Source organism: Pinus tabuliformis, chromosome 5_2, assembly GCF_031772625.1.
Source record: "Pinus tabuliformis cultivar Carrire ecotype Pingquan chromosome 5_2, CPIR1, whole genome shotgun sequence".
NCBI classification, from domain to species: domain Eukaryota; kingdom Viridiplantae; phylum Streptophyta; class Pinopsida; order Pinales; family Pinaceae; genus Pinus; species Pinus tabuliformis.
In genome coordinates, this window is record NC_142306.1 from 912,021,852 (window position 1) to 912,038,685 (window position 16,834).

Consider the following 16,834-nt stretch of genomic DNA (forward strand, 5'->3'; position numbering starts at 1 on the left):
AGTTTCTGGTGGAGAACTTCTGTGAATTGCTGTGGTTTGTTAGCCTTGTTCCTCTAGGGGTAGGAACAACATGTTTAGGGACTTTGGATCCCTTAGATTATGGACATTTCATGCTCAATGCTGTAAGGCACAAAAATGTCTATAACAGTTGCCCCCTAAAGTATGAGGTTGTTTATCGGGCGAAGTGCTTTATCATGGGGATCCGAAGTTCATCCAATGCTGGGAGGAGACCTGTAATACAATACAATACAATACATTATTTTTCATACTGCTTTCATGATCTAGCTGAGGCGGGCATTCCCATGCTCAGCTTTATAAATTCATTTTTTTGTACATAGAACAGACAATTGTCTGATGGTAGACTGATAATTTTGATGAAATTATCATCCTTTGAGTAGGATGATTATCTACTGCAATGATGTACATGTCAATGTCTTTATCTTTCCTGAATATATATCGCAGCCCGGATGGATGAAACTAGATCCGGGGTCTTCAAACTCGTTCGATCTTCACTCTAAGTACAAGTCGATCCATGTGAGAATTGTTCTGAAGTCGAACATGGAAAGACATCGCTTGATTACCGGTCAATGATGTAAACCGTTAACAAGCGCGAGAGGAATCACCGATAATGATAATGACCCTCAAGGTACTGCAGTACAATTCACGTGGTGTGAATAAAGGACTTGGCGTCGAACACCACACAAAATCTTTCGGTCGAAGGTCATTGATGTATACTGTCGTCGGAAGTGAGAAACTTGCCATTGTGGCATGCAAGCTTCAATTACTAAAGGGGTTGTTCCTAGATCAACTTCTTGGATAATGAGCTGATGTCGAAAAGAAGCGATCTGTCAAAGGAGGGCCTTAATGAATCCCACATCAGTGACACGGAACGGAGCTAATGATTTTAATGGAGGTGAAAACGATCTGTGACATATGATTCAGGGTGGCGGTCATGAAAGGATGAAGGATAATGTATGGCAGTGGATGGGACACAGTTGACTTTTCTGAACGACTTCTCTTGAACATATGGCGACACTGATACGATGGATCGGTAGCATTACGCCAAATATGGATGGTATGGCGAGACCATGGATGTGACCGGTGAATGAAACAACCCAACCCGATTGTGGTACGGAGGAAAAGTGTCATGTTCAAGAGCGACTTGCTACCATCAAAGTTTTCTTTAGTTTCTCCCAATTTTTCCCCAGTCATTGCTGACTAGTACCTCTTTATTTTTGTCAAGCTTGAGGAGGATAACATATGCTTGTTCTATAACCTTCCCTTCGGGCAAGCCCATCGCTACGTTTTAACGAGCCTAGCGATAGTGAAACTCGTTCTCGTCTAAATACAAGTTTGTCGCTATTTAATGATTTTAATGAGTCTAACGACAAGGATAACTCGGTCCTTTTCATTTTTAGAGAGTCTGAAAAGGTACATAAAGTTAACTCCAAAAGTCCTTTTTTGTCATCTAATCCCTTAAGTCCGAAAAAGTATAAAACAATACAGAAGGGATGAGTTGTCGATAGTTTTAACGAGCCGAACAAAACAAGCGCTCGATCTTTTTGTGCAATAATCCCTCAGGTCCAAAAAGATTAAAATCTAGAGGAGGGATAGCTCTTCCGGTCACTTTATCGAGCTGGAAGGCCAAAACTCGGCAATCTTTTCATATTTTATGAGTAAGTTGAAAAGAGCTTAAAGAAGACTCGTCTTTTGAGGAACGAGTGATAAACAGGGTTAGCAACTGATTCCAGGTATAGGTTGGAAGTCTCCAATCACGGCAGCGTCACAAGGATGGCTAGGTGTAATCACTCTTCGCAGCTGTTCCTAAAAATGGGTAAACAATCATATGGAGGTGAACGATCGGCCAAATGAAAAGTGGAGGTGACGGTGCAAACACGACCAAGGCTTTAATGGCTGATGATATTACATTCACAGTGGTTATTTACCGGGATAGTTCATTTTTTAACGAGCTTAAACGCGGGTGGAAACATTTGCTCGATCTTATGTTTATTTTTTAACGAGCATGAACTATGTGCCAAAACTGCTCGGATCTTGCATTTATTTTTTAACGAGCATGAACTTTGTGCTAAAACTGCTCGATTAACCCAGTCATATGATAAGAGTGTCTCATCAAGATTCTATTTTTTATGGAGCTTCATCTCACTAAGCTTTGCTCCGCATCCTTTCTTTATGCAAGTTAGGAAATGGCTAACCCAAAAAAATAGATAAATAACTGCTCTTTGCTTGCACTCCAAAAGGTTTGCATGCCCCCAGGTATAAAATATGATTTCAAGGTTACCCCTCAATTTGCAGACAAAACATTCGTTCTATCGGGAGAGGCCTACCTCTTTCAGGTTACCCAAAGATAGTTCTATTATTCTTTCAACAAAACACTTCTTCGGCGGTGTCTACCGAAATAGAAAAAGGTGAGTGACAACGAGCGCCAAACACATAACTTTGACAAGAGAATCTTATTCCAGAACAACCCCTCTTCCAACCACGGACGGGGTACAGACTAGTCATATTCTCCCGCGGAAACCTACCCTATACCCAAAGTTTTCCTGCCGAAGCAGACCAGGACGCATGCCCCCTGGGTTCCGGTCATATCCTCCCGAATTACTCGCGCTCATCAGGAGGACGGACCGTGGGTTGAGACACTTCTTGCGTGAATAGACCATTTAGGGATGGTACATGACTATTTGCGATGCGTGATCCGGGAAATGAAAGTTGGTCCACGAGCTTGACCACTCTTCCTTCATGCGGAAAACACATTACTCTAAAGAGTGAGGAGACTATAGCTCCCATGCAATATATATAGTCTCGTCCAAGGAGTAGGTTATAATCCAAGGGTCCTTGAACGACCATCACGTTCATTTGAACGGTCTTCCCTTTCAATGTTATCGGCACATTGGGGAGGATCCCTAAAGGTCGACTGGTTCCTTTATCAAAGCCTGATAGATTTCTCATTTCAGGCAAAAGCGCTGGCGAACCAAGCGCTTTCCAAGCAATAGAGGAAAGGATACTCACAGATGCCCCTTCATCAACGATAGTGCCAGCCATTACCATTCTGTATATTTGAACGATAATTCTGAATGGTATGCTTGCTGGCAACCGGGGTCTGCCTAGTTGGTTCCAGTCAAAGGACACAACCAGGTTGCTTGGTGGTGGGACCGAATAGACAGCCGGATATCGCTCTGGCGAACTTCCTTCTTGCGATAAAGGAATGGGGGCATTGCCCCCTTGTTCATCAGAGTCAGTGTTGATGAAGAGAATTTGGACGGTGTCGTCTTTATTCTCCTCTGTGATGGTATCATTCGAAGATAGAGCCTCTGAAGGCAAAACCGGGTCAACTTCCGTATCAACCTTTTGACTTTCGTCAGGCATGGATCCAGATGGTTCATCTTCAATGATAGGTGCTTCGGCTGACCACCTGGGCGGGCCAGCCGGGTTCTCAACTAGTGAAGGACTTGGCAGGAGTTTTTGATATCCAGGAGGAAGTTGCGCTCGTAAAATCGGGCGATCTTCCAGAACTCTTTTAGCCTCATCTAAGAAGGGACAACGGTGGATGGCGTGATCGCCTTCACACAGTTTACAGGGAAATTTAGCTTTCCCTCTCTGTCCTGGGACTTCACTTTCACTAGTTGACAGTGAGCTGTCAACATGGCTATCAAAGGTCGACGCTACCATATTGTGCAAACGGGGAGACCAGTCCCTTAGTATCCGAGGTATGCAGGGACAATCTCTGTGGAAGTGGTCTCCCTTGCATATGACACATGGCGATTTAGGCCTGGTCAGTGCTGCGTGTGGATTTTTGTCAGACGACACTTGTTTGCCCCCAGTCGCCTTTGGCTCCTTCTTCTTCTTCTCTTTCTTCTTCTTTTCCTTCTTCTCCTTAGGAACTTGGTTTTTTGTTTTACCAGTTCCGTCAAGCGAAGAGGAAGGAGGAGAGGAAGAGTTAGATGAAGTAGAAGGCTGGTTGGCAACTCTGGTCTGGTCTAACTGTTGACTCGACTGTTCAGGAACGGTGGTGTTCTGAACGACATTGGTTGAAAAGAGCGAGACTGGCAGGCCAATTGTCAATCCTGGAAGCGACAATGTGGCCATGTGGGGCGCACCAACATCTCCCCAAGAGGAGAAGGGACTAGGATTTCCACCAAGGGGAATTCCTTGGTTGGTGTGCTCCATTTTTTCAACCTAAAGATCAATGCAGGAATAAAGGGTGATTGTTCTGTTTAAAATAAATTTTAACGACGCTTTAGACACAACTTGCTTTTTCAGTTTTAAAGAGTCGAGAAAAAACTAAAGATGACTCTAGTCTCCTTCGATGTTTTAACGAGCCCGAAGTGACAAATTCTCAGATGGACTTTTTCCGTTATAGAGTCTGAAAAAGGCCAAGAGGAACTGCTCTGGAGTTCTAGGCAGAGGGTGTGCCAAACTTTTCGCAAAACCGCAGAATACTTTTTAGGGTACGGGCAGTCGATCTTCCTGAATGCTGTGTTGAGTGCATTGCGATCAGTAGGGCGGCCGACACGGCTTCCTAAGGATAAAGGTTTTATGCCTATAGGGGTCTCCCAATATATACGCGACGGTACGTGGGAGCACAATCCGTACTGGCGCTATCATCCCTCAGGAGGAATCACCCACCTTCTACGAGATCGACAGTCACCAGGCTTAACGACGCCGGAACACGTCTCTAGCCTAGACCTCTATGTTGTGCGTTATGTTGCAAAGCGTTGTTAAGTTCATTCAATTTATTTTAGGTTGATCTTTTTAAAGTTTGCCTTACAAGGTTCACCACGAGACGTATGATACAAATTCCTAAATGCAGTCTAAAGATGATAAGCAAGCTTTATATCTTTTCAACTTTGAAAATCCTAGCTACTAAGGGAAAATAAAGACACCATCTTTTCTCAAAGAGCAATCAGCACACTCTAATGCACTTTTCCTAAATCAATCATGCAAACTATCAAATGCAAATGCACAATGCAGGTGTTTGTTTTCCGCTTTCTTAGTATTGATGCCTACAAAGAAAGCTTTTTGCACAACTTTGAATTTGCTTTTAAATGATAAATACAAACAAGTTTACTTTTTCGAAATCAGAGAGGGCAGAAGAGATTACAACACTTAACGATTTTCGAAATGAATACTTGTTTCGACACTTAAAAGAGACAAATTCAAACCAATAAGCAAAAGCAAATGTATAATCAATCTGTAAACAGCCAATGAACTCTCTTCTAAGATCACAATCAACAGATCTGAATCAAGGGCTACAGGATGACTATTTCACTCATGCAAAGGAAGACCGCAAATGACGCCACAAACACATAAAAACACTCACAGTCTTTTTGTACAAAAGGAGGCGGAATGTAAGCAGAGAAAAGGAGTTATCAGACTGGTACCTATGCTGGTTACAGGCTGCAAAAATCAGAGATCAAAACAAGGCAAAACAGAGCAGAGAACCCCAGCTGCACAAGGGCAAACTGGTTCAGCAACCTCAACACAGGGGTTTTGACATTCAGCGCAGGTAGCCTTCACGGGACCTGTGTTGAAATACAGAATCCCTTCACTGGGTCTGCGCTGAAGGAGAAACTCTCGTTTCCCTCAGGTTCTGGGTCACAGATTGCTATTTAATTCACTGTTTTAGGCCAAATAAAAGCAACAAGCAAGGTACAATCAAAGGGATGCTTTGAGGGGGTACTAAGATCTATCACAAGGATCATCAAATCATTTGTGAGTCCATTGATCAGATCATAGACAAGTCCAGTGATTGGATCAAGGCAGCAATTGTCTACTTTGCATCCGGGAAAGATGCAGTTTGATTGTTGCTGTCAAGTCTATGAAACAAACAATGATAGAAACACAAATAAAATGACTAAACAAATCTCCCCAGCGGAGTCGCCAATTTGTTGTGGGGAAAAATGCCTATGCAGGACGATCCTATCCACCTAAGGTGTGATAGTGCCTTAGCAACAAACAGAGACAACTATTCTAGTATTCTTCCTTTATGAATTAAGAATGAAGAGAGAGATAGATGGACTAACCGGTGTCTTCCGTTTGTCCCTCGATCCAGCTTCTCTTCTCTTGGAGAGTTCCCAGCTACTTGCTTTCTCACTCGCCCAGCTTCAAGAGGTTTCTGCAAGATTACAAGAAAAGAACACTACACAAGACATGGATTCATATTCATAACTAGTTCAGGATTAGAAATAAACCAAATACACTAATGCAATCATACATCAAGAATACACCAGCATATAGGAGAAACCAAGATAGCTTTATTGATGAATAACAAGGTTCAGGAAGAGATACAACCCAGAGGGCTCCAATCCAGCATCTCCTTCCCAGAAAATAGAATTCCTATCTTCACCCCCTTCAAAGCATTAAGCACCCAATAGTTCCAGTCTCAAACCAACAACAATTCTTTGCAATAACAAAATTCTAGCCTCTAGATCTCATGGAGGAGAGATCCATATATAGATGTTTGGAGAGAGGATGAGTCAGCTAGAGACCTGACTAGTGTCCTCTCCCTCTGTCAGTTCTTGATTCCACTTGGAGGTTCTTGCTTCCACTTGGAGATTTGGAACCTCTTACTCATCACCAGTCGAATTCCCTAAGGCAAGTGTCATTTTGGAAGCTTCCTGGGTTTTGACACCTTGAGAAATGAGCCTGCCACTTGTCCATTCTCGTTCAGCGTAGGTAGCTAGTGTTCCAGTTGACATTCAACGCAGGTAGCCAGTGTTGGCTTTGACATTCAGCGCAAACAGCTAGTGTAGCCACTGAAATGATGCTGAATTGACTTGTTTTTGAGCAGTTTCTGGTGGAGAACTTCTGTGAATTGTTGTGGTTTGTTAGCCTTGTTACTCTAGGGGTAGGAAAAACATGTTTAGGGACTTTGGATCCCTTAGATTATGGACATTTCATGCTCAATGTTGTAAGGCACAAAAATGTCTATAACACCCAAATCCTACACATCATTACTCCGGTATAACAATAAGGAGAACATAAAGAATCGACAGAGTACTTACCCGAAGACTCATGCTTGTGTTTTGCTGGGTTTTGTCTCCAATCCCGTATAGGTTTTGATTCAATGTCATTTTCAACTCTGAATTTCTCCAGAAAATATTTGTTATACTTCTTCTCCAGTACGGGTAAACGGTACATTTGTCTCAAATCATCGGGTTGAAACGAGCCGTACACTCTTCTGTCGGTAATGCAAAATTTTCTGTTACTAATTGGGATTTCCTCAATTACCCATCTTACCACATCTATATATGGAAGAATTTTCTCCCGAGCTGCTATCCGGTGTAGATAAGAATCAGCCAAATCCTTTAGGGTAGCATCGGACTTCCGGGTTGAGCCTGCTGTAGCTTGTGCTATTGTTACCTAAGGCTCTTCGGCCTCAACCAGATTATAGATGCTCAGCCAAGTAGTTTTTCTGAGACCAAGACATGTGGTGTCCGAGATCAATCCCTTTTTACTAGGTCCCATATCGGCAGTGTGTTGTCTTGTTACTGCGGAAGCTGAAGCTGTTCCAGATTTCTTAGACTTCTTCCCCATTTGGCCCTAATTTGCTGCTTCAGAGGAGCTCTGCACAGGAGATAAAATGAACGTAATGCGAAGAATAGGTGGCACAAACCAAATATGAATGAGTTATATTAATCAATGCATAATGGAGGATTAACATAAGGTGGTTGCGAATACAATCTCTAAAGAGATTTTGGCCTTACTGTTTCATTAAATGGCCGTTTAAACCTGTCAATCATTTAAATGCTCATCATATCATTTATTCGCCGAATAACCGATTTAAGCGTGGCTTTGATGTTTTGGCGGTTGGGCGTAAGTGGATTACTATCAAGAAGAGGAAGGCCTTTAATATTAATTAACCATAATATATCCCGGCCTTATCAATCCTTTTTGAAAGTTGCGCCTTTTCTTTATCGCAGTCAGCGATCGGAGGAATGCTTAAGTTGTTATATTGGTGTCCTTTCGGAATCCCTGATCGCCGATAGCGATATCGCCAATTCGCATCGGGCTTTTTTAAAAGAAGGCTTTTAGATATATGCATGTTACATTCCCTGATCGCCGATAGCAATATCGCATCGGAGCAAAGAGAGGGGCCTTTTGTTATGATCGTTTGCCTTCCCGATATCCGGTAGTTATTCGTACATTGTCGCATCGAGGAAAACCAATGGGTCTTTGTCATGCATCCTTTTTCATTGTGATATGCGATCTTGCGATCGCTTTATCGCAATAATAAAGGGTTATTAATTTTTTATTATAAGATCGATTATGTGTTTTCTCAAAAGGGTTTATAATGTTTATTTCTTTTCGGACCTTTTGAGAAATGATAAATTGATACCAATTTAATCTTAAAAAGGACCCATTTCATATTATAGTTTTGAAAATGAAAATAAAAATTTTATGAAATGGGGGGGTTGTTGTACAGCACAACAATTAGCGATTCGCTGGGAGAAATAGTTATCTCTAAGAAATATTGAAATATTTAAACTTTCTTTGAATAGGAATCTTGTCAAAGAGGAAAATTCTAATATAACCAAGTATACATACATTCTGAATAAAATAAGAGCTATTTTGCTAATTTCTTCTCTTGTTTAAATTAGATACATTTTAGGTTATAAATTGGCCTTTATTAGTTGATAATGACAAAACAGAAAACCTTTCCAACTTAGCCTTTTTAATTGACTCTTTTGTCATAAGTAGAGCCTGTGCTACGAGCAAACGTTCATAGTTTCGACAGGGATACCTTTTAACCATTTGATTGTCCATTATCCCATCCATTTTAGAGTATGATTAAAAGAATGAATACAAAACATGTTTTCTTTCTTTTTGCTTTTCTATTATTTTGTAAGATAAAAAGCCATTGTCCTGGTTTGGTGGCCAGCTATTTGACAATGCCATTCACTGGTAGTAATTTAACCGAACAAGCTGGCTCGTGATGAGACCTCTTGTCTTATAATTATAAGCCATTACCCTGTTTTGGTATGCAGTGTTGGTAATGTCAGTTAAACTATTTTCCAATGATCATGGTAAGCAGGCTTGTAATAAGACCCCTTATCTTTTATATCAAATATTTTAGAATTACACTCTGAATAATCATAAACTTGGATGATGGGATGGACAATTTTCTCCTTAAGAGAGAATGGATGACAGGGTAAGAGTTGAAGATGCTAAGATTGAATTAGTTTCTGTTTTGGTATTGATAAACTTTTTGTGGCCAATTTGAAAACCATAAAATGATTTACAATATTTCTAAATCTTGAGAAGATTTCACAAAAATGAAATGGTGTTTCAGAATGTGAATAGACCTAATTTCCTAAAAATTATCCCTTTTGTTTAAGGCTTCTATTTTAAAAGTAAATATCAAAATTACTTCTTTGAGCAACTTTTCAATATAGCAAATGACAATGGAAGTTACCTTACAACTTTATTTCCTAATGGTCCTACAAACTACAAATTCTACTGAACTAAAAAGGGAGAAGGGGTTACCTCCTCAATTGAAGAATTTCTTTAAGATGAGGCCATTAACAGGAAGAGAATCTCTCTTACCTGATAAATCTTGTAATATGAATGTCGAATGGCCTACCTTCTCGCAGATATGAAATGGTCCAAGCCACATTTTCTGGAACTTGGTGTGTTTTCCTTTATCCTCATGGGCTTTGTCCCATTTCGGAACTAGATCACCAACCTGCAACTGTTTTGAACTAGATGAAGTTGAATCAAAAGATAATTTGATAATTTGTTGATGTTTTACATGAGTTTTTTTGGCCTTTTCCCTTTCTTCTTCTAATTTTAAGATTTGATCATGACTAAATTGAATAGAAGAAGAGGGGCTTTCTTCAATAAACTGCACTAGGGCTAGAGAAGGAAGCACAAGATTGGTTGGTAGCACAACTTCTTTCCCATACACAAGTTTGAATGGAGAAGTACCTATGGAAGCCTTTTGCGTTATTCTATCTGCCCATAGTGCGATTATTGAAGATTTGTGCCATTTTTTATGATTCTGTTCAATAGTTCGCTTAATAATTTTAACTAGATTTTTATTGGTAGATTATGCTAAACCATTACCTTGAGGATAGTAATTTGTAGAATATTTTAGTTTAAACCCTCTTTTAATAGCGAACTCAAACATGGCATTTCCAGAGAAGTAAGATGCATTATCGAAAACAAGAGCATTTGGGACACCAAACCTGGTAATGATGAATTGATCTATGAATTCCATAATTGCCTCAGAATTTGTTGTCTTTAAAGGAATCACTTCAACCCACTTAGTAAAGTAATCAGTGGCAGTAAGGATATACTTATGCTGTTTGGATGAATTTGGAGTGATTTCTCCAATGATGTCCAATCCCCATTTCTCAAATGGTTGTTCAATGTTGACTGGTTGCAAAGGGAAAGTTGGCTTTCTTTGTCTTCCACTGGAAGTTTGACAACTTCGGCATTTCCTTACATATTCATGAGCATCTCTGAACAAGGTGGGCCAATAGTATCCAGCATGAATGATTTTGTGGGCTATTGTGTCAACTCCAAAATGTCCTCCTGTTGGTCCATCATGTAGTTCTTGCAAAACCTTTTGTGCTTCAGGTTTTTCTAGGCATCTTAATAAAATCAAATCATAATTTTGCCTAAAAAGTACATCATCAATGATTGTGAAGTTTTTTTCTTTTAATCTAATGGCCCATTTATTTTTATAAGACAGGTTAGGAGGTGCATATCCATTTTTCAAATAAAAGATCAAGTCTGCATATTGCGATTCAGAATCAGTAATACTTATCTAGTTGATTTCTTCAATATGTTCTGTATCACTTGGTTCTTGAATATTGGATGCTCCTGCTAATAACCTGCAAAAACCTTGGCCTCTAACAATCTTTTTTGGTTTAATTTCTAAGTCATATTCTTGAAGTGTTGTAACCCAGTTTGCTCTTTTTTCACCCAATTCTCTTTGAATTAGTAATTGCTTTACTGCAGGAAAAGGAACTATAACTTTTGTATGGGCTTTTAAAAGGAAGGGTCTGTAATGTTTGACAGCTTTATACACAACAAAGGCTTGTTTTTCAACTTCGGAATAATTTAGTTCAACACCCTGTAGATTTTAACTATAAAATGAGATTGGTGCTTCCAGGTTGTGATCATTAATTTGAGTGAGTACTGCTACATAAGATAAACCGGACGTGATAGTGTACAATATGAAATGATTAAAAAAATTAGGAGTGTTTAAAGCGGGGGCATTGATTATTGATTGTTTGATTGAATTAAATGCTTCCTTTTTTGGAGATCCCCATCTAAACACTAAATTTTTCTTAATTATGGTTTGTAATGGCAAAATGATATGAGAAAAATCAGGAACAAATCTCTTGACAAAGTTAATTTGACCTAAAAATACTGCATCGATTTTTTATTGTGAGGAAAAGGAATTTCAGAAATTTCTTTAATCCTATCCGGATCAATGTAAATACCATCTTTGGAAACGATAAAGCCCAAGAGCTTTCCTTGATTAAGAGCAAAGGACTTTTTGGGATTGAGTGAAATACCATATCTCTTGCAGCGTTGAAAGATCTGATTCAAATCGTGCAAGTGATTGGATCCTTTTTTGGAAAATACAGTTATATCATCTAAATAGACAACTACTGTTTTGTTGATCAACCCTTTGAAGGTTATATCCATAGCTCTTTGGAATGTAGCTCCTGCGATAATAAGCCCAAAAGGCATTTTTTGATAAGCGTAAGTTCCCCATTTTGTTTTGAAGGTTGTTTTGAGTCTGTCATCAGGATGGACCAAAATTTGGTTATATCCTGAAAAACCATCTAAAAAGGACATTAACTCAGAACCTGCTACTGATTGGAGTATCTGCTCCATGGTAGGTAATGGGAAATTATCTTTTTGGCTTGCCTTATTGAGATTTTTGAAATCTATACAAATCCTGATGTCGCCATTTTTCTTCCTAACAGGCACCATATTGGAAACCCAGTTTGAGTACTGAACAGGAAAAATAGTCTTAGCTTTCAAGAGTTTAATGAGTTTTGATTTTATTTGACTCTCTAAGTTTGGATGTATTTTCCTCAACTTTTGTTGAACTGGTTTTTGTTCGGAAAACATTGGAATGGTATGCTGGATGACAGATGTATCGTATGTTTTTAAATCGTCATATTTCCAAGCGAAGACATGTTTATTTTTTTTTAATAATCTAATGAACGCTATCCTTTCTTCCACAGAAAGTCCTAATCCCAAATTAATATTTTGAGGATTCTGCTCAGTGCCTAGATTTATCAATTCCAATCTTAAGGTGGAACTTTGGAGCTTTGCATTGGTCACCTGTTTAAACCTGTCTTTAATATCGTAAAGATCCTTAAGTTTAACCACAGGTTTCGGTATTGAGTTTTCCTCGTGCTTTTCTTTCATCTGAAGATCATGCTCGCTTTCCTCAATGATCTGATCATCGTAGGACTTGTCGGAAGTCAAAAAATGTAAGATGTCTTCATCGTGATTGAACACTCACCAATTAGTGACATTGTCAGGAATTGATGGTCTAAAAGGTAACTCTACTGAAAATCTATCTGGGCTATAACCTTCGGAAGGTAGGAGTTTGGAAGCAACATTGGCTAGCAAGTCAGTTGCTGAATTCTGAGACCTAGGGATGGGAGAAATATTTAATGCTAAAAATTGAGAGGTGATTTCTTGTACCAGCGACTGATAATGTTTGAGATGGCTAGAAAGACAATGAATTGTATTTCCCACCTATTTAATAACAATTTCTGAATCACCAAACACTTTCAAATATTAAACCTTGAGGCCAATCACTTTGTATAGTCCTTGAACTAAGGCTTCGTACTCGGCTGTATTATTCGTGCATTCAAATTCAAACCTACATGACAACATCGTTTTCTCTCCCTGAGGGCTAACCAAAATACATCTTGCTCCCGAGCCTTCACTAGACTTAGACCCATCAAAATATAGTAACCAAAATAAAGAATTATCAACAATTTTATTTGCAGTTTCCTCAGTAACATTAAAACATCTTGATTTATCTGTTTGTGAAAAATTTTCAATCTGCGATGTAAAATTGTTTACTGAGAAAGGAGATGGTTGGGCAGTGAAGTTCCCAAAGAATGATTCAGATGAATAATTCCCCAAGATATTGTTATTAAATGCTATTGGTTGATTTTCCTGCTCAAATTCTGTAACAGTATGGGTCATGTGTTTCTCCCGATCGATTTTTATTTGATTTGGCTTTCCCTTGTAGGGTAGCCACATATGGGACCAATCGGTCGAAATATACCCATCGAGCTTTTCAGACCAATCCCTACTTAAAATTAAACCATAAAATTGAGGTATATCAGCGATTAAGATATCAATTCTTTGGACTACTCGTGGATCAGCCGATAACCTGATAGTTACAGAGTTAATTTCCCCTAAAACCTGGAATTTAGTTCTGTCTAACTACACAATGTGAATTACGGAAATTTTGGGATCAATGTTCAGTTTAGAACAAACTGAAGCTGGCATTATATTAGAGGATGTCCCTGAATCTATCAAACAATTGTGTAGATTTCGATTATAAATTTCATAGGTTAAGAGGAAAGGAGGAGTATGTGAATTTGATCTGTCTCCAATTAGAATCATGTCAGTAGCTTCAACCCTACCAGAAGGTGGTTGACCTGAATCATTTGCAGCTTTAGCACTAGGAAGAGGTGAAGAAGGAACTGCATTCAGTTCCTTAAGAAGCAATTTCTACTGATGTTTTAATTTGCTAAGTTCAAACATGGTGATGTTTGCCTTAGTCTTCTTCATATCATCAACAATATTGTAATCCATTGACTCCGATACTGCCAACATTTTAGATGTTGAAGGTATATTTGAGGATGATGGTTGGTTTTGAGGTACTGTTGCAGCCGGCTTCTTTGTGGATACCTTTTCCTTTGTAGTAGTAGCACCTGCGCTCCTTTTCTTTGAACTTGCCTAGACATGTTCTGGGGCACCTTTACTCCTAGTAGTCACAGGAAAAGCTTCTTGTTCATTTTCTGTATCAGAATTAGGTAATATGAAGTCCCACATTCCATGGCATTCAACAACTTCCTCTTCTTCGATTTCATCAGATGGTGAAATTGGTTCATCTTCTTCTTCCTCTTCAGGATCTGAATCTGCATTAGATATAACATTTGGTGGTTTTGATTCAGGTTTCTTGAAATTTCTAAATGGCCTTTTTGTTGAGGTTTCAGCTACTTGTTTTTTTATTTCAACCATTTCATTTGACATAGTCTTGAGGACCTTTTGTAGACCCTCCATATCATATGGATCTTTAGGGGTTTTCTTCTTTGAATCATCTTTAAAAGAAACTTTTTTGGATTTTCTATCTTCAAGAGCAGCTTTCTTTTCTAGAGCATTAATACGTTTCTCCACAGCAAGTGCTTCTTTCATATTTTCAGCTAAAGTTGGTTTTCCAGCTCTGTCTACAAAAATGGCTATATTTGAAGGAAGGGTTGTTATATACCATTCGCTCCTGATTTGCTCACTTGGTTTGGAGGCCGTTGGAATCTTATTTAAGAGTTTATTGAATCGCGAGTTGAATTCTTTAATCGGTTCCTTATGCTCTATCCTAAGATTGGAGAGATCATTGATCAGTGTCGCTAAAGATCTATCATCGCCATACTTAGTCAGAAATTGCTCCTGGAAAATGTTCCAACTGGTAATGGATCCAGAGGGTAGGGAAAAATACCAAGATCCCGCTGATCCTTGCAAAGTATAAGGGAAAAGCCTAACGACAACATCTTCCTCTGCTACTCCTTTCAGATTAACTGATAACATGAAGTTATTAATATGTTCTTCAGCTTGTGTTCCAGATTCTGGATTAAACTTGGGTAGCCACTTTTCAGGAGAATCAGGCAATGCATGTAATGGTGCAGGCATTCTGACTGCACCAGGATTATTCCATGGATCGGCCATTGAAACACCAGTAGTGGATGATATTGCTGATGAGATTCCAAATGTTTGGGAAGGACTTGATATTGAGGATTGAGCAGGTTGGGATGTTGAAGATCCTAATCCCTGATGAACAACAATATGTAATGAGGGAGTGGATGACTGACTTCACACTGGGGAAGATGAGATGGAAGACATTGATGAGAATGATTCACTGTCAGATCCTTCAGTATTCTTTTTTACTCTTTTTCTTTTAGGTAAGGGCAACTCAGTAGGTTCAATACCGAGTTTTCCACTCTGAAGTCTGGTGAGAGGGTGAGGTAGATTGAATTGCGAAGTTTCACTGCTTTGAGATACCTCAGATTTTTGTGGTGATATCGAGAAGCCTTGAAGTTTATGGATGAGTAACTGAACTTCAGGGGACTCAGGACTTAATCGTTCTGGAGTATTGTGGGTTTGAGAAGTGGTAGTTTATTCCTCTTCTTCTCACTTGGATACTGGAGAACCAGCATGCAATTGAGAAGTACGAGGTGATGTGGAGGGAGATTTACTCTTAGAATGGTCTGTAGATTTGGGTTTGCTCGCCATTCACAGTTCATGGCCCTCCTTCTAGCGCCAAAAATGTTGATGTCCCGAAAATCGTTGCATCGACATTGGGGGATAACCATCAGGTCAGACCTTAATACAGCTCCTTTTCCGTTTGGGATGATGGCTCCGACTGGATATGATGGGACCAGTTTCCCAGTAATGAATAAAAGGGATGGATGAGTGATTGGTTATCTAATAAATGATAATAAATGGATTACTTAGTCTAAGAGGCAAAAATAACAAATACAAATGACTATTCTATCCCGGGAAGCTTCTATTCTTAAGTGCAACATTTGATAATCTCTGTTCATCAAAAGGCATATAGATGACTCTATTCAATAAACATAGACATTCATTCATAGAATAATTGCTTTGTTCAAATAGTTGAACAAAGTAATTAATAAAACATTGTTACACTTATCTTTTTATATTACTGATACATGTATGATTAAAAGAAAAGCATGTTGTAAACATCCAATAGTGGAAAGTATAAAGAATGTTGTTAAAACACATGCATATATTGAATAATCGCAAGAATGATCAAATAACAATTCACATAAAAAGAATGAATTCAGACATAGATAATAGTACCATATGCGCTTCAAATCATTCGCAACATCAATCGTAATTCGGATTCCTTCTTCCGACTCAGAAATAATTTTAAATAAAGGTAGTAGTGCACATCCACATAAAAGCTTCGTTATCAAAATTCGAATAATTAGCCCAATCTTTATAAAAAAATATATATCTGAAGTACAGTAGTGCAACTTCAGGTTTAAGTCATATACAAAAACTTACGACCCTTTCTAAATACATGAAAGGGTCTATAAATACTTAATTAAAATAACTAACTACAAAATTAAAATGATACTTAATTGGTACAATTTGATCTTGAATATCTTCTTCAAAGCAATCTAGCAATCGGCAGTATGAATCATCACTCTGGCTGTTTGCCTTTCGACCTGAGTTGGCATATTGCTAGCATCGGTTCCACTTCTTGAGGTCAGCTGAGACGAGAATTGAGTTGAGCAGCATAGGTGGCATCTTGTATATCGGGAATGATACACCCGATTGCATCTATTTGGCACTTCAGGGCGGCTCTCTGGCTGTATGGTTTTACTAGGAACAACCAATAGGTGTCCCAAGTTAAACTATTAATACATGCGATCAATCTCCCATTCTTTTCCAGCTCTTGATGACATGATTGCTCCAATGTTTTAGCCGATAGTAATTTACCTGGTGTACATTGAGAGATCATATTAGATAAATAGAGAGTGTCATTAATTAATTCAACCAAATTACTAGTGGTTAATTT

General features: G+C 38.9%; 1 pseudogene; it reads left to right on the top strand.

The window, feature by feature from the left end:
- The window catches only part of LOC149162268 (calcium-transporting ATPase 1 pseudogene), a 174,824-nt pseudogene that overhangs the window by 23,475 nt on the left and 134,515 nt on the right, over positions 1-16,834 (top strand).